This window comes from Mauremys reevesii, linkage group 1, assembly GCF_016161935.1.
Source record: "Mauremys reevesii isolate NIE-2019 linkage group 1, ASM1616193v1, whole genome shotgun sequence".
Taxonomy (NCBI): domain Eukaryota; kingdom Metazoa; phylum Chordata; order Testudines; family Geoemydidae; genus Mauremys; species Mauremys reevesii.
The window spans coordinates 264083589-264101219 of record NC_052623.1 but is presented as its reverse complement, the minus strand read 5'-3'; the positions used below and the strand labels follow the sequence as shown (position 1 = coordinate 264101219).

At 46.8% G+C, this 17631-nt stretch overlaps 1 protein-coding gene across 15 annotated transcripts in view; it reads left to right on the top strand.

The window, feature by feature from the left end:
* BPIFC (BPI fold containing family C) overlaps positions 1-17631 on the top strand; it is a 59957-nt gene that overhangs the window by 11836 nt on the left and 30490 nt on the right. For 12 of the 15 annotated variants that reach the window (XR_005584054.1, XM_039486134.1, XM_039486212.1 and 9 more), the window contains 5 exons: positions 2522-2645; positions 4884-5057; positions 6200-6303; positions 8258-8300; positions 9117-9183. The gene's annotated coding sequence lies outside the window, so the exon portion shown is untranslated. The remainder of the gene's footprint in view (positions 1-2521; positions 2646-4883; positions 5058-6199; positions 6304-8257; positions 8301-9116; positions 9184-17631) is intronic. The other 3 variants (XM_039486140.1, XM_039486162.1, XM_039486147.1) reach the window with 3 other exon arrangements.

Genomic DNA, 17631 nt, shown 5'->3' with positions numbered 1-17631 from the left:
GGGATATCATGGCCACCAGCCCCTGAATCAGTCAGGGAGCAGGGGTTAAGTGCAGGGCCTGCCAGCCTCTCCCCACCAGCCTCAGGAAGCAGCCACTCCCAGGGCATGAGGCTCAGTAGCTCCCACCCCGTATGGTTATGTGGCTAAAATTCTGTAGGGCAGCTTATAAAGGCCCTTGACTCCACTCCAAGACTCCATTTACTGCCAGTGCCAAGAACCAACCAGGGATCTGGCCTTTATAGCCTTAACCCACTGATGTCACGTACAAAGCATCAGCCTAGCATCAGGAGAGAAAGCAGAAACTTGTGTGAAAGAAATTGGCACTTCAGCCCCCTTCTTTGGTTTCCACCACATCATAAGCTGTTGCTCCAGCAGCTTCATCTACCTCCTTTATGGGTCCTCTTCCATCAGGCTGTGGCCTCTTCCAGGGGGAGCTCCTGGCCTCCTCAAACCTCCCAGAGCAAGAGCAGCCACAGCACAGCAGCTCTGTCTGAACTCTGATCACTGTCCTTTCAGCACTGACAGGTATCGTTCTTCCTTGAGTGACTGCAAATATGTATTCCACTCACGTGTGTGCTCACCCAAGCCAGAAAGCCTTTTGCAGCAGTTCCCATTGGGGCAGTGCACCTGACATGCAGCCTATCCTGAGGCTGTCTAAGAGCAGCAGCACCCTGATACACAAATACCCCGCCAATTCTTCTTACTGCCCATGGCCTGAGTCAGAATTCGCCATACCATTCTCCTCGTCGTTTTTTCTTAGTCATAGACAGCTTCCACTGTCTGTAAATAGTTAGCAGTTAGTATCCTGTAGTTATGTTTTTCTTTAATTTTATCACTTTTTCTTTATTATTTTATTGTTCGTTAGCTACCTGGTGGCTAGGCACCGAGGGCATTGAGTTCTCTCTGGGTTTCAAGCACTGCCCATCATGTGCACTATCTATACTTAATACTGACCCCCACAAACTCTGTTTATTGCCTCTTGGCAAGAGACACAATGAGTGTGTTGCATCTGCTGCACCTTCTAAAAGTGTACACAGATTTCTAGAAAGCTGTGCCTCAAGCAGCACCTCATGGAACATGCCATAAGGCCTGCCTCAACACCAGGACCAATGCCTGGTCATCCTATTTGTCCAACCGTTAACCCCAGGGAAGCTTCAGACAGGCCTTTGGACTCTGACTCCTCTCCAAGGAGAAGGAGAGTTTGATCTTCTTACTCTGGAGTTCCACGCAAAAGGACCCATAAAACTGACTGAAGCCATTTGGGCTATGTGAGGTTTGTCCTCCTTCTCAAAGAGAGGCTCTGAACGGCATAGTGGCTCACCAGGTATCCAGGGTAGAACTGGGCTGGCATCTCAGGTCTCCCTTGTAATGAGGCGAGAGGATCCCAGTGTCATACCATTGACTCCAGAGTCATCCATGTAACAGCCATAAAGTCCGTCATCGATGGACATCAAGCCACCCTCAATCTCGGTACCTACCACACCGCAGATATATCAGTCAGTGAAAGAACTGCTTTGCTGTCTTCCTCCAGTTCACCATTAGTGCAAGACCCTAATAGATGGCTGCTATCCTCGGCCTCTTTACTTCGGCACTGGGGCAGAGATTGCCAGTAGTTGATACTGATGATGGTCCCAAGACAAACCAAGGACTCTACCTTGGCACTGCTATAGAGTCACACTCCACATTAGTTCTGGGACACCCTTAGAATCTGGAATCTATTGCTCCCTCAACTTCAGCACCCATGGCTCCGATACTAGGACCATCATCATAGAGAGTCCTGACTTCAGTTTATTCCTCTGCTCTATCTGTGTTACCAGACCTATATGTGAGACTGTGTACCAAGAAGCCTTTGCAATATTGATCACCATACCGTTGTCAGCACCAACATTGCTTTCCTCACACTGGGCTTCAGACAAATTCCAGCCTCTAGTAGCCCCATCGGGTTGGGCACTTCCTTTGAATACTGTGTATTTGGAGGGTCTTTCCAGGTCTGGATGGGAATCCCCTGCAGAGAGAGATGGTAATTGTCTGATGCTTACGGGCCACCTATGCTCTATAGTCTCCCTCATAGGCCCTTGACTCCACTCCAAGACTCCATTTACTGCCAGATAGGTGCCCAGATTCTCCCCATCACATTTTCCTCCTCACTTAAGGAGAAGGTCTCCAGATACTGCTTTGAGACCGCCTCCAGAGCCTCATATGTTAGAGGTGTGAACATATGTTATCCCTCCTGACCAACCTCTCCCACAGGACTAGCGTATATTGGAAGAACCAGTGTTGCCCCCAGGAAGTTACTTTGGCTCCCATTAATTTGTCCTCATGTATGTGCAGGTGTTCCGTTCTCTCGTCCTCTCCCAAATAGGTCAGTTGTAGCTGATGTGTCTTCCATTGGGTGAGATGCCAATCTAGAGAGCTTGTGAACCCAAGCATTATGGACAGAGCAGGAAGCTGATCTTCATATCAATGTCCTCAGGCTCCAGGCAATTCACAAAGCATGTGGTGTTTTTCTCCCTCTCATCAGGGGCTTATCAGTCCAAATCATGACCTGCAATACAACTGCCATGTACTATCTGAACAGACTGGGAGGAGCTTGGTCCCCACAGCTCTGCAAGGAGGTGATGAGCCTCTGGGACTTCTGCATGAAGGTAAACGTCACTCCAGTAGCTGCTCACTTACCTGGTTCCCAGAACTACTTGGTTACTTTTCTCAGCAGGAAATTCTCTTGTGGTCACAGGTTGTCCCGTAGAAACAGTGTACTGAGGACTTACTTTTGAACCTGGGGTACTCCATCAGTCAAGTGCCATTGCTTTTGCTCTCAAGTGGGTCACAGTCCTGGCTCTCTAAGTGATGCCTTTCTGTTGACTCAATGTTCGTGTAACAGGATGGCTCACCTCTTAAGGTCTGGAGGGCTGGGGCTAGTCCATTCTGATTGCAGAATGAGCCATACCTTGGAAAGATCAAGGTGACTGCCCTATAAAGAGCAGGAGGAGATTGAAAGAAAGTGTGGGGAGCTCAGGAAATGGTAGAGAAACTGCAAAGGGTGTTAAAGGCTCCTTCAGGGAAGACCCTGAGACCAAGGGAGCTGTGACAAGGAGGACCTGCAGTGAGCAGGAGGCTCCTGCTAGAGAGCCCCTGACTGAGAGAAGGGTTTGGGCCTGGAAGCCAGAACCAGAGGACTAGGGAGGCTGAGCTTCAGCCAGATAATGTCTGGAATACTGGGCCCAGCTCCTGCTAAGAGAACCTGACTGGGAGAAGGGCTGTGGGGCCCGGAAACCTGATGGCTGAGCTCCAGCCAGGTAAAGCCTGAGACACTTTAAATTGGAACCCAGCTGTGGGAAAAGAGCTGGGGGCTCCCAACCTAAAGAGAGAAGGTGAATGAATTGGTGGTGGGGCCTGGAGGGCAGCATGTAAGGACTCAAATGGAACTACAGGAGGAAATGTTTTAATTACCTATGGGCTGTAAGTTATTAAGGGGCCCTGAAGAGGGGAGAAATTGGTAGCAGGGCACTACAGAGTCACCTCTGGCCATAAGGGGGCACTAAAGAGTTTGGCTGACCCCCATTACAGTATGCATTCCCCAACCTCTGTGATCCTGCAGGTCATTCACAAACTGAAATGGGATCATACCACAGTAGTTCTTATTGCCCCAGCTTGGTTAAGACTAGGCTGGTTTTCCACTTTCTGCAGCCTCCCAGTACAACCTGTACAGCTTCTGCCTCCTTTTTCTAGATCTGCTTTTGCAACAACACTGAGTGTTATACCCAGACCCGAACAGCCAGCATGGCTTCTGGATGGTTAAATTATGAAGAGAGGGCCATTCTGTAGCAGCAGGGCCGGCTCTCCAGTTTTTGCCACCCCAAGCAGCGCACCGAATTGCTGCCGCGGATGGCGGGGGCAGTCCGTGTGCACTTAGGGCGGCAGGCGTGTTTCCATGGTGGCGGCAATTCAGCCGCAGCTTCTATGTTTAGCTGAAGGCACCGCGGACAGCTAAATATAGAAGCTGCTGCTGAATTGCCGCTACCGCTGAAACTCACGTGCAGCCCTAAGGCCACGTGAACTGCCCCCGCCGTCCGCAGCGGCAATTCGGAGCGCTGCTTGGGGGTAAAACAACAGGGACTGCCGCCCCTTGCAGATTGCCGCCCCAAACACCAGCTTGGAATGCTGGTGCCTGGAGCCGGCCCTGTGTAGCAGTTCAAGAGATACTGCTTAACAGTAGGAAGCGATTCACTAGGTTGATTTGACTAAGTGGAAACATTTTTCAGTTTGGGCTAGTCAGTTGATTCAGTCTGCAGTGGCAAGCATTCAGGACACCTTAGAGTATTTGCAGCTAAACTCTTCAGGCCTTTCCCTGAGCATTCACCAACAGCAATTTGAGCCGTTTGCCCTCCTAGTCAAGTTCAGTTAGTTGTTCGCCAATGCTGTGGTGGTGAGGATTCTCAAAGGGATTACCCAACTTTTTCCACCTGTTAAAGCATTGGTACCACTTTGGGACCTTAGCACTGTGTTAATGGCTCTTATGGAACCTCTGTCTGATTCTTTGGCAATTTGTTCCTAGTCTTACTTGTCTCAAAAGATAGTCTTCCTTATCACCATCACATCAGCTAGGAGGGTGGGCAAGCTGCACCGCATTGATGTTGGTCCTCCATACACACAATTTATCAAGGATAAGGTGGCTTTGAGACAGCAGCCTACATTTTTAACTAAAGTAGTGTTGGCTTTTCATCATAATCAGACTACGTACCTTCCATTTTTCTTCCCAAAACTACATTCTGTTTGGGAAGAGGTGCATCTGCATGCCTTGGATGTCAAGAGAGCATTGTCCTTCTGTGTGGACAGAACCAAGCAATTCAAACAGTCTCCTCAACTTGTTGTTTCCTATGCAGATAGGATGAAGGGCCAAGTAGTGTCAGCACAGACAACCTCCAGATGGATTACTTCCTGTATTACCAGATATGCGGTGAAAAACATTCCTCCTCCACAGAGACTCTTCACTCATTCAACAAGAGCTCAAGCTACATCGGTAGCTTTCCTGAGTGATGCTCCAATTCTGGACACTAGTAAGGTTGCCACTTGGTCCTCAGTACATATATTTACTTCTCATTACACCATCACAACTACATCAGAATCAGGGCTGCCCAGAGGATGCAGGGGGCCTGGGGCAAAGCAATTTCGGGGGCCCCTTCCATAAAAAAAAAGTTGCAATACTATGAATACTATATTCTCGTGGGGGCCCCTGCAGGGCCCGGGGCAAATTGCCCCACTTGCCCCCACTTCTGGGCAGCTCTGATCAGAATTGGATGTGAACTTTGGGAAGGTGACACTCTCTGCAGCCTGACCTCCCTCAGACCTGCCAACTGCATCTCATCCCTCTTATTTCTCCCTCTGTCCACCATTTCATCCTCCAGCTCTTTTATGGCCTTTCCCACCACCTTCCTCTCACACTTTCCATATCCAGTGCCCATTCCAGTTCCTTTTTTACCACAATCACCACATCTCCCTTCTCTCCCTCCTCACTATGCACTCCCCTCAAAAAACTGGTTATCATCAATTATTCCAACTATTAACACAAAAACAACAAGCTTATATGTGTGATTATACCTCTTTAACTTAACCTTATGTTTATTACCTTTGTTCTCACTGGCCCATTCTTGGCTGCTCTCACTTTTTTAAACGTTAGATCATGTCTTTGGGCCAGAGGAGGAATTATTATGTGTCTGGGAAGCACCTAGCACAATTTTGGGTGCTTAGTGAATTAATGATGATGATTTTATTATTAATATGGCATAAATTCAGCAAGGGCTGGATCAAGAGAACTGGGATTATTTAGTCTGCAGATGAGAAGAATGAGGGGGGATTTGATAGCTGCTTTCAACTACCTGAAAGGGGGTTCCAAAGAGGATGGATCTAGACTGTTCTCAGTGGTACCCAATGACAGAACAATGGGTAATGGTATCAAGTTGCAGTGAGGGAGGTTTAGGTTGGATATTAGGAAAAACTTTTTCACTAGGAGGGTGGTGAAGCACTGGAATGGGTTACCTAGGGAGGTGGTGGAATCTCCTTCCTTAGAGGTTTTTAAGGTCAGGCTTGACAAAGCCCTGGCTGGGATGATTTAGTTGGGAATTGGTCCTGCTTTGAGCAGGGGGTTGGACTAGATGACCTCCTGAGATCCCTTCCAACCCTGATATTCTATGATTCTAAGGTAAGGATTCATCCTCGGTAATATTCTGAAGGCCATGACTGGTAAAAAATGGAGATGGGAGAGGAAAAGTGAAAACTTGGGATTTATTACTCTAACATCTTACTGTAAGTGAACTTCACTTTGCTAAAAGTGAGGGCCAGGTCCACCCATTTCTCACATCTACTGCCAACACTATTTCTACCATATTTAAGTTCTGAACACCATCTAGGATGTGAGACTTTGTTCCCCCCCACCCACCCCCCGTATACTTTTCCTTCCCCACCTTATTTTCTTCTCTTTCCTGTCTCTCTCCTTTTGCCTTCAGTTTAGTAAGAGTCTGGGTTAGTGAGCCAAGATTGTATATTTTGCAACACTGCTGTAAGCCTGTGGCTAAAGAGGAAGTTAAAACCAATGCCCTAAACAGCCTGACACTGGTACGAGTTTGCCACATCTCAGTTTCTTCAGCTACTCAATGTGCTGTCTGGTTTTTTTTCCAACAGTGAGGTCACAAGTGAGAGTCAACATCAGACATAAGCATAGGCGCAGACTTCCTCTCTCCCCTGGGGGGTGCTCGAACCCCCCCATCCCAGTCCCACCCCTACTCCACCCCTTCCTCCAAGCCCCCTCCCCACCTCTTCCCGGCACTACCCCCATTCCACCCCTTTCCCCAAGCTTCCACCCCACCTCTTCCAGCTCCGCCCCCACCCCACCTCTTCCCGCCTCCTCCCCCAAACGTGCCGTCACTGCTGCCAGGGGTTTCTTTGCAGTGTAGACATCCATGAGGAAGAAGCTCATAAGTAGAGTATGTCTACACTGCAATTAGACACTCACGGCTGGCCCGTGCCGGCTGGCTCAGGCTCAGGTTGCAAGGCTGTTTAATTGCAGTGTAGACTTGCAGACCCTGTGTTGTGGGAGGATACCTAGAGCCCAGGCTTCAGCCTGAGCCCAGAAGTCTACGCTGTAATTCAACAGCCCCACATCCCAAGCCCAAGTCGGCTGGCATGGACCAGCCGTGGGTATCTAATTGCAATGTAGACATACCCTAAGTCTTACAATGAGAGTGTCTTGGGCATTTGTGAGCACTTCAGCATGTTTTTATCAGGCATTGAGAGTACCATGCTCTGAGAACCTATTGGCTAAATTCAGAGGTAAAATGTTTGGGTTTGAACAGGGAGCTTATCCAAATTGAACTGAACCCCTGAAGAATTTGCAGATCAGCCATCACGAGCAGCAGCAATACCAGAACGGAATTTTTCTTCCCAGCTCTTATAGGAATTAAAATACTCAATATAAAACACATCTATTTTAGTAAGATCTCAAGGATTCTAGAATTGGCTTCCTCCTGTATGAATTTGGATACAGAGCCGTTGACAGTCAAGGGGTCTCTGGTGAAGTGTATGAATCAGAGAGACTTACACAATGAAATTTAGAGGAAAAAGTGCACTCACATTCCTGGATGAACTTCTCCTGAGCCCATAGGCACTGGCTTCCTCCAGTCCCAGGGGGTGCTCAACCCCCCACTCTGCCCCAGGTTGCCCCCTGCTCTGCCCCAGGCCTTGCCCCCACCCCTTCTCCCAAGTCCCCACCCTGCCTCTTCCCATTCCCATCCAGTTCCGCCCCCTCCCTCAAGCGTGCCCCATCTCCACTCCTCCCTCTCTCTCCCCGCGCCTCCTGCACACTGCGAAACAGCTGATTGTGGTGGGCAGGAGGCACTTGGGAGGGAGGGGGAGGAGTTGATCAGTGGGACCGCCGATGGGTGGGAGGCACTGGGGGAGGAGGAGGGGAGCTAGTTGCCAGTGGGTGCTAAGCACCCGCTAATTTTTTTTCTATGGGTGCGTCAGCCCTGGAGCACCCACAGAGTCGGCACGTATTCCTGAGCCACTCTTCTGGGTGCGTTCTAGGCAATGCCCTAGGAAAACCACTTCTGCGCATGTACTACATAGGACACATTGCCATAGAAGTTTGTCTTTGCAGGCATATCATGTGGCCTGAAGTACTGAAAGGATGACAGCACGTTGTTTTAATAACGTGCCTTCATCCTTTATGACGACAACTCTGCTCTCACTTCTTTCCCTTCAGATTCCACTTCTCCCTGGCCTACTCCAATGTTGGCTTTTTTGAGGTAAGTTGATGGTTTCAATGTCCAGGAAACAAGAACCAAGAATCTCAGGGACAGGCTCAATCCAGAATACAGGAAGCTGAAATTTTCCACATTAATTTTTAGCTCATTAGACTTTACCCCTGGATGGCTCTTTTCTCTCTCTCTCATTTTGGGGACTCTCTCTGCCGATATCTTTTCTGCTTTAAAACTGTGTATTCTTTACTGTTCCTTTTCTTTTCAATAATCACTCCAATAAAAAAAGATGTTTTCCAGTCCAATCTTTCCTCACAGATCACAAAATGTTATAAAATCATTACTGTAACATAACACTAGAATTCAAAACAGAGGAGAAAAAGAAGAACCAATTGCAGGTTAGAATATTAACTGTAGGATAAGAGACAAGCAGTGCTGGGACTCAGCACAGATGGCTAATCATTAAGCTATGGGGAAGGAGTAAAGGATGCTACTCACAAAAGCCTTGAAACAGTGATGCAGTAGCATACAGTGGATAAGGCCTGTCACCTTTAAATGACGATTGGTTCTGGGTAGCTGAATAGAGGGGAATTAAAATCTCTCAGGCCCTACAATGAAGTAACAGGCAAAATATTCTAAGTAAATCATTTTGAATTCAACTATTGTAACTGTGTGAAAATAGATCATTATCCTAGGGCTTTGTATCTTGTCTCAAAATCTTTGTATCTTGCCGTTTTCTCTGCCCACATATGGTCTGATCAGCTGAACAAGACTCCTATTCTAAAAACTCCACCCCAGGCCTGAGCATGGAGGAGTTTCATGGATATCAGGAAGCGGTCACTAAATTCATTTTCTCCCCCACAGCAGGTCTCACTTCTGGAGAATTTCCTGTCTCATGTTTTACAGAATGAAGCAATCCCAGCAGCCAATGGTAAGAGTAGTGGCCAGCTCCTATAATGGCCTTTATCTCTAACTAAATGCTCCAGGGACTGCATGGCTCCAGGGATTGGTAATGTGATATGGGGCTTTACATTGCTAGATCACCATTTCACAGCAGCTCTCTTCTGTGCCCCCACTACTCCCACTGCTGACATCTAGACAGTGTGGAGGAGGAGGAGGAACATCCTGAAGGGAATGCAGAAGTGTGGGGGCATGACGAAGGGAGAGGGGTATGCAGGAGCTGGGGGTTAGGGTCGAAAAGGGAAGGGAAGGAGGCCTGACTGATGGGATCGAAGGGGTGGATAGGAACAGAAATGACAGATAAGATCAGAGACAGAAGGGTGTAGGAGCCAGGATGAGTGGGTGGATGAGGGGAAGATGGGAAGGGAGGAGGAGGGATATGGATAGATGAGAGGGAGAGTAGGGTAGGAACAAGAAGGTGCAGGGGCAGGAGAGGAGCAGAGGGGGTCTGGGACAGGAGCTGGGGTAGGGCAGCCAGGAGCAGTGGGGGAGAGAGGTTTGACAGGTGGACAGAGGCAGAAGGGTGTAACCACTACACTCTCTTCCCTTAAGCACCTGGAATTCTACCCAGAACTCCTGATCTCTGCCTTTCCTCGATTATCAGCAGATAGCTGTGCAACCACTGGCAAATTGTAGCTCCTCCCTCTCTAGTGCCTGGTCCTGAGAGAGTAACAGTCTAAATCCTTCCTTTACTCTAATACAGGGGTTCTCAAACTAGGGGTTGTGACCCCTCAGGGAGGTCACGAGGTTACTAAATGGGGGGTTGCGAGCTGTCAGCCTCCACCCCAAACCCCGCTTCACCTCCAGCATTTATAATAGTGCATAATATACAATAAGTGTTTTTAATTTATAATGGGGGGGTCGCACTCAGAGGCTTGCTGTGTGAAAGGCGTCACCAGTACAAAAGTTTGAGAACCACTGTTCTTACAGCTCAAGTGTTAGGGGACTGTGCTGTGGACCTAAAGCTCTGAACCCTGCTGCTGACCCACATTGGAACCTATCATGTTTCCACATGATAGAATTTCTCTTTTCAAATTGTTTTTTTAAATAATTAGATAATTACATCCAAAATAATTACTTAGAAGAACATTAAGGTTACAAAGTCAAGCATTCAAAAATTAGGAAATGCTAGAATGAAAGTGCCTGTGCAACCTTAATTCAGCCCCCTCCTGCATATGCACTGTGACACAGTCTTTAATTACGTGATCATATACTGGTTTTTCCACAGGCTTTTTCCTACCTTCCAGTTGGTGATTGAACGAGTAATGCTTGAGTTTCTCAGATAAAAGATGCAATAGAAGTGCATTATGTACATATGTGTTTATATTTGCCTTTTTTTAAGCTAAACTAAAGAAGGGATTCCCTCTACCTAACCTGGCCCAAATTACCCTCCTCAGACCTGTTTTTAAAGTTAGCCAGGTGAGAATCTGTCTCTCTTATTTAATAGCTAGTCCTCTTTCAAGGTTGGATAATCTGCTTCTATTGGAAAATTTGTTGGCGGGATGCTGGATCTTTAATTTATTCAACAGTAAAGAGCACTTACTTGGGTATAAGATGAGACATTTCATACCAACAAAACTTACCTTTAGGAACAAACTTATTTTTCTTTGAGGGGGCGGGGGGAAAATACAGCTGAGAAAATTTACTGCCACCAAAAGGCCAAATGTACTCAGTGGACCAAATTCAAATCGGGGGCGGGGGGAGAGAGTGCAACCACATGGAAGTCAATGGAGAAACACACTCGGTACATCAGATATGAATTTGCCCATCAAGTTAAATTCTAGGCTTGTTAAACTCATGCAACAGCAGGACGCTAGTGCAGTTGCATGTATGTAACTTAGAGAAGCCCTTGGCTTTCTGCATATAAATAACTGGCCCATGAATAACCAGTGACCTGAGCTGTGTTCTGGTAAAACAACTTTCTAAATGTGTAGGTGTGCTGATCTGCTGATATAAAAACGTTATGAGGTCACTATTAAGGTTTTGTGTTAGAGTGCAAGTTTGAAGTTGGGGTACATATCACTTGTTGGTATCTGTTGATGGAAATAAGTCTTGTGGAGTGTTGGAGTAGGTTATCAACAGCACTATAGACAATATGGACGTGTGGAAAGGCATGCACAAGTCTTTCCCCTTGACTTATTTCCATATTTTTAAAAAAGTTTTGGGTGGATGGAACGTGTCCTGCCACCACTTTAACTGCCACTAAATGTAGCATGTGTTTGCTATATAGTAGTACTAATAAAGATGACACAGGGTCTCTTCCGAAGATTAATGATCTGCTGGGGATATTTGTCCCAGCTGGGCATTGACCTTCCCGAAATACCTTAGGTTTCGACAGCTACCATTTTTCATTTTCACACTGCAGTAACATAGGGCCAGATTCTGCTACTGCCCCTTGTTGAAGTCTCATGTTGACATCCATGGGACTATTTGCAAGGTGTGTAACAGCTGCAGAATCTAGCCCTTAATTTTTATGTACAGGGCAGCATAAGAAAATTTAAAAATTAAATAGAAATAATTAAGAGAAAGTTAAATAAACCAATCAGATTGCTCCAGTCATCTCTCTTCGTTACAGGTGTATTATGCTTTCCGTACATTGTGGCCCATGGCAGGGAGCGCAGCACGACTCACAAGGAGGGAGCACAAAGGCATCTTTTTAAAGCTACCTTTAATCCCTAAGTGCCAGTCCCCTGGAGTAAACTAGTGCCACCTGAAGGCTGCTCTAACTTGTGTTAACTGCCAAGAGTTGTAAAAGGGGTTAGTAAAGCTGCTGGGGCACAGGGAAGCCTCCCCCCTACCCATTTCCCCAACTTAGACTTCAGAACTGACCAGCAGTAGCGGGGGTGGTGTAGGAACTCTTATGCCAGCTCCACCCCATTATATTGGAATGTTCCTGCCCTACCAAGCTATGCTAGCTTTAGTTCCAGTGTACATAGGTCTGTGAATATACACAGACCTATATCTGCACCTTGGTTGTGTAGTTCTAGAGGCTGCTGAAATTAAGTCTCCATTATAGAGGATTTTATATCGTACAAGCCCTGGGCCAGAATTTAGTCCCCTCCCCGCCCCCCCCGCAGCAACTTTATGATGCTTTAGTGGCAATAAGAGAGTAAAAAGAATTCCCCCAATACAGGATTAGCACAAGCTCTATATCATCTCCCTAGTTCCCCATAATTTTTGGGCAGTCTCAGCCAGAGGCAGGAGGAAGAGTGACCTGAACACTCTGAGCTGTGGAGCAGCCCAAAGGCAGCCTTGGGTGAGGCTGCCCTAAGATATAGAGCAGCCACAGGGCTGTTTTAATTTATGCCAGAGCCTATCCAGCCCCTAAAGCAGCCTAGAATCCAGGAGGCACAAAGGCGACATGAAGCCACCCGTTCTCCAAGGCTGTACCCTTTGAGAGGCACAGTACAGAATCTGGCCTCCTGGTCCCTATCCCCCATACAGAGGAAAAGTTGCATTTTATAATCTGTAATTTAAGGTGATATTTGTGACTGATGTTCTCTCCTCAGGGTTATCTGCTGATTTCCACTGAGGTTAGCTACAGACACTAAGTAAAGAGCAATCATTTGGTGGGTGGGCCAGGAAGTTTACACCCAGTCTGAACACTGAACCAAAATACCTTTTCTTTTCAAGCTTAAAATTCAGGACTGGAGAGGAGTGAAGTCTTCCTGCTGCTGCTCTGATCTTGGGGAAGACGGCAGAATGTATGCCACAAAATTACAAATGCGGCTATTGAGTTGTTGTTACTAATGGTCTAGAGCAGCATTTCTCAAACTGAGGTCTGCGAGAGTACTCCAGGGGGGGTCTGTTGGCCCCACTGAGAAACTCCTCCCCCTCCCACCCTCAGTTTCTCCCCATCCCTCCCAGCGCCGCAGGAGGCACTGGGAGGGAGGGAGGGAGAGGAGCAGGGATGGGGCACACTTAGGAGAGGGAGCGGAAAGAGGCGGGGCAGTGGTGGGGCGGGAAGAGGCAGCGTGGGGCCTTGGAGAAAGGGGTGGAGTGGGAGTGGGGGCGGGACATAGGGCTGAGTGGAGGGCTTGGCGGGGGCACAAAAAAAATGTAATCAAAATGGGGGTCCTCAGGTTGCTAAAGTTTGAGAACTGCTGGCCTAGAGGACTAGTATAAACTTCTTATTCTGCTTCCTGCTGAATTCATCTATTCTGTTGAGTGTGAAGTGGGGCCCATCAAAGTGCTTAAAATTGGAAACTCTCCTGCTTGCTGTGAGGGCTGAAATCTTCAAGGTTCTTTGTGATGAAAAAGGGATCCTTGGAGTTTGATTAGAGGGTGGGACAGAATCCTCTCATGGCTCTTCTTAGTGGTGTTTCCAGCCAATGGAGTACTCCTGATGTATTTTTGTACTATGCTCATTTTTGTTGCTTTTCTTTCTAGCAATGAGTTGCCCAGAAAAGAAGTATTATAGAGCCCAGAGCCATATCAATTATCCACTTGCTAAATAATGTGAAGTCTCTGTGTATCTAGCCCAAAATTACACTGGCCATTTTTACTACCATATTGCATGTCTTGTCCAGTATTTGATTGTCACCTCTGTCAGCACTTTTGTTCTCCAGGTGTTTCACTATCATGGAAGGTCAGTCATCTCATGGAAGGTCAGTGTTTTGAATTTTTATCTCCCAGATACAATAGCTTACATTTCTTCAAGTTGAATCTACCTAGGTGCTTATAGGGGCCTGTAGAAGGTGCACAACTGCCAACAGTGCTACCTAGTGATCAGACAGGAAAGTGGCAGGACGTCTCCCTGTTGAAGCACAGTCTTGTCCTTCAGCGCCCCTGTTCCAAGGATTTCCAGTCCTCCGTTTCAGCACAGGGCTTGAACAGACAGTCTTTTCCTGCTGGCCTCTCACCAGAGGTGAAGGCTTGGGTTGTTTTATTGTCTTCTAGGAGTGGGTAGGGGAGCCCAGGCACACCCTCTCACCCCCCGGCTCCAATCAAGGGCCCAGTGGTGGACAGCTACAGCCAACACCTTGGGGTGCTAAGCTGCTGTCCCCCTGGACCACTTCCTATTCCAGTCTCTTCAGCTTCCCTGAGTAAATCACTCGGATCAAGTTTCTGACCCACACACTCTATACCCTGCTTCTCCTTTGTGACTTTGTACAGGTATTTGTTGTCAGGCCCGCGGGCCACACAAGTCCTGCATTCTTGCCCACCGCTGCCTTAGGCAGTGAGCTCCTGGGCAGTACTTTCCCTTCAGAGCAGCTGTCTACTCCCTTCCACTGCCTGCCTCTGAGCTACTGCTCTGCTTCACCTTCTAGAGCCCTGCCTGGCTTGTGCAGGTGTGCCTGGGCGGGGCTGCCTGGGCCCAGTTTGTTCCTTAACCCCTTGCTCTCCGGTGTGAGATTTGTGTACCATCACAGGGCTCCATCACCATAACATGTGAGCACTTCCCAGATTGCAACAGTCATCTGAGTACTATCATCCCTGTTGTGTAGATGGGAAACTGAGGCACAGAGAGAATAAGGAAAGCTATGGCCAAGCCAGGAATAGATCCATGAGCTCCTGCCTTTAACCTCACTACCTGGATCACAAGCCCATCTCTCTCCTACCGTCAGGAGGAGTTGTTAGCTCTACATGTTTCTAATCTTTCTCTGGGTCACTGAATAATTTCTCTGTGTTCTCTGCTGTTTACAACTCTTCCCAATTTAGTATCAATTGAGAATTTCATTAATGCTTAACCCCTGTACTTTTATAGGACCTGATCCCAAGATTATAGAAGCCAGTGGCTTTCAATTAAATTCAGTGGGCTTTGGATGAGGTCTTTAGCTAGTTAATTAAGAGATTAAATAAAATGTGAATCTAAACGCACTTCCTCCGTAGACTCCTTCCAGACACTGTTGTCTTCTTCCTAACTGGGGAGGCCATTTGTCATTGGCTAAGGGTATGTGGCCATTTACCACTACCCTTTAGTACAGACATTGAGCTGGTTTTCAGTTTCTGACAGGGCTCCAGCCCAAACTGATTTGCATTTATCTCGAGAATAAGATTAAAGCCAGGCAAGTGGAGAGACTGTTTTCCTTTGACCCCAAACTGGGCACAGGAAGAAAGAGCAAACAGAGAGTGGTCATAGAAACTGGTGGTTTCATCCCAGTAATTGAATGTTTATTTTACCTGAGGGAGAAGAAAGAGGCCTAAGCCTTTCCAGGGTCATATCTGGGCTCTTACAGGTCTATTACAACCATGGGTCCACCTTAATTCTTTCATAAATAACTCAAGCATCCTTGAGAAGAGAAGTTTGCATAGGTGGGGAGCATGGGCTCCTTCTCCTCACCACATCACCGGCAGCAAATCAAGGATAGATGTGGGCACCCTGATGAACAACACTTTGGTTTTAGTTGTATTGGCAATTTCGCCTGAGTGGGAAGAAGGGCTCCTCAAGGATGGGAGCAGCCTCTCAGGGTCAGGCCTTGAAAGCTAATTAAAGAGTATGCGGAGTGTCTTTTAACTACACTTTGTAAATCAATTAGATTGTCCAGGGCACTTACAGGACCTTAATCACTATATCGTATGGATGTCCCAAACAAAACATCATTTTTTACTCTGAGTAAAATGCCTCCCTTTCTGAATTATCTGAGCTCAAACCCTAACATCAGAACTACTTCCCTTCTCAGGCTAGGGCAGCCCAATCAGTGAGCTGGATTAGTAGGGTTCTAATACAGACCCTGAGAGCTGAGAAATTGAGTATTTCCTTTCCAGCCTTTTTTCTAAAGATTTAAAAGTTTTAAAAACAAACGTCCCCCCATGCACTCAGCTATCAATTGTTAGTTTATTTGTGTGGCAGTAGCACCCAAAGACCCTAATCTGGGCTCCATTGTGCTAGGTGCTGTACAAATACAGAGAGAGACAGTCCCTGCACCAAAGAATTTACAGTGTAAGCTGCCAATCGTGCAAACACTAACACACATGTAACTTGACTCACATGAGTATTCCCATTGAAATCTGTGGGACAGATCAAATGCTTAAAGTACATGCGTAAGTGTTTTCAAAATCAGAGACAACTGTAGTGCACAATTAGAATACAAATACCAGCATCAGTTTGGATGGTGGGGCAAAACAAGGGGATTGCTGGTGGGGATTAGGGCCCATCAGAGTTGGTTTTGCTTTAAGCCAACACTATAAAGTTAGGTTGACCTAGGTACGTTGCTCAGGGGTGTGAAAAATCCAGACCCCTGAGCGACATAGTTAAGCTGACCTAACCCCCAGTGCAGACAGCGCTAGGTCAACAGGAGAATTTTCCATTGACCTAGCCACCACCTCTTGGGGAGGTGGATTAACTACAGCAACGGGAGGACCCCTCTAGAGAGCGTTTACCCAGAAGTGCTATAACAGCCCAGCTGTAGCTATTTAAGTGTAGCCATAGCCTCAGTCAGGCTGTAAGGAAGACAAGCAAAGGGGAAGGAATTCACTGCTGAAGAACTTGCTGTTTGTCATAATCCTTTGTTTGTGATCTATTTGACAATGTTCTTATTCCCCCCAGGCTGAATCACAGCCCAGTTCTGCTCCCACTGAAGTCAATGGGATGGATGTTTGTAAACGTTCAATAGAATAAAATTCTCTTCTAAAAAAATCCCTTGATTTATTTCTCTTTGAACAATTTCACCTGCAGGAAGCTGTCTGCTGCCTGGGGCTAACAGCAGGAATGGGATTTTTCCCTAGGAGGCTGGTCAAGCTGGCTTTCTGTTTATAAAAAGAAAGAACAGCCTTTACAATCTTGCAGTAAGGGAAAGAGTATGAGTGAGGTGCAGCAAACCTAAGCCGCTCACAAGGGTATATAAAGTATAGCAATAGTGGGTAAATGTCAAAATGTTTTAGATCCTGAGCTCCATATGAGTGGAACCCCTGTTGAAGTCAATAGGTCTTTGTGTGGATGCACCTCAATGCGGGCTCAGGGCCTTAGCTTGCATATCTGTCCCAAAGTACTTCAGCAAAATTGGACTGGAAAGCTCATGGGAACAAGTTTACCTGTGCTACTTCAGCATTTTCAAGTGAGATGCCACCAAGATGAAACTGAAAAATAATCATTACAAATCCATAACAGATCATTTTCAAACCTCAACAATTTGTTTGAATTTTGGACAAAAGTTCAGTTTCAATTTTATTTTATCTGAATCGGTTCATCCCTGTGCCTGGTTGTTACACTTCACTTTAGTCCAGAGCAGCAGCTTAAAAGTTCCTGACACTGAGAGGCACCTTTTTGGTGTCTACATTTTAATGTATTTTTCTACAGAAAAAGGAGTGGCTGGAAAAGAAGAGGCAGGAAAAGAGGAGTTCAGAGGAAAGGGAGGCGTTGTTTGTTTTAGTTGAATGTCCCTCTCTGGTTAATAGCCCAAATGCTTATTTGGGTCCAGTTTGTGCTTTGCTTGACAGTATCAGACATTGTGGGAAGTGTTTTTAAGCAGCCCGGGTA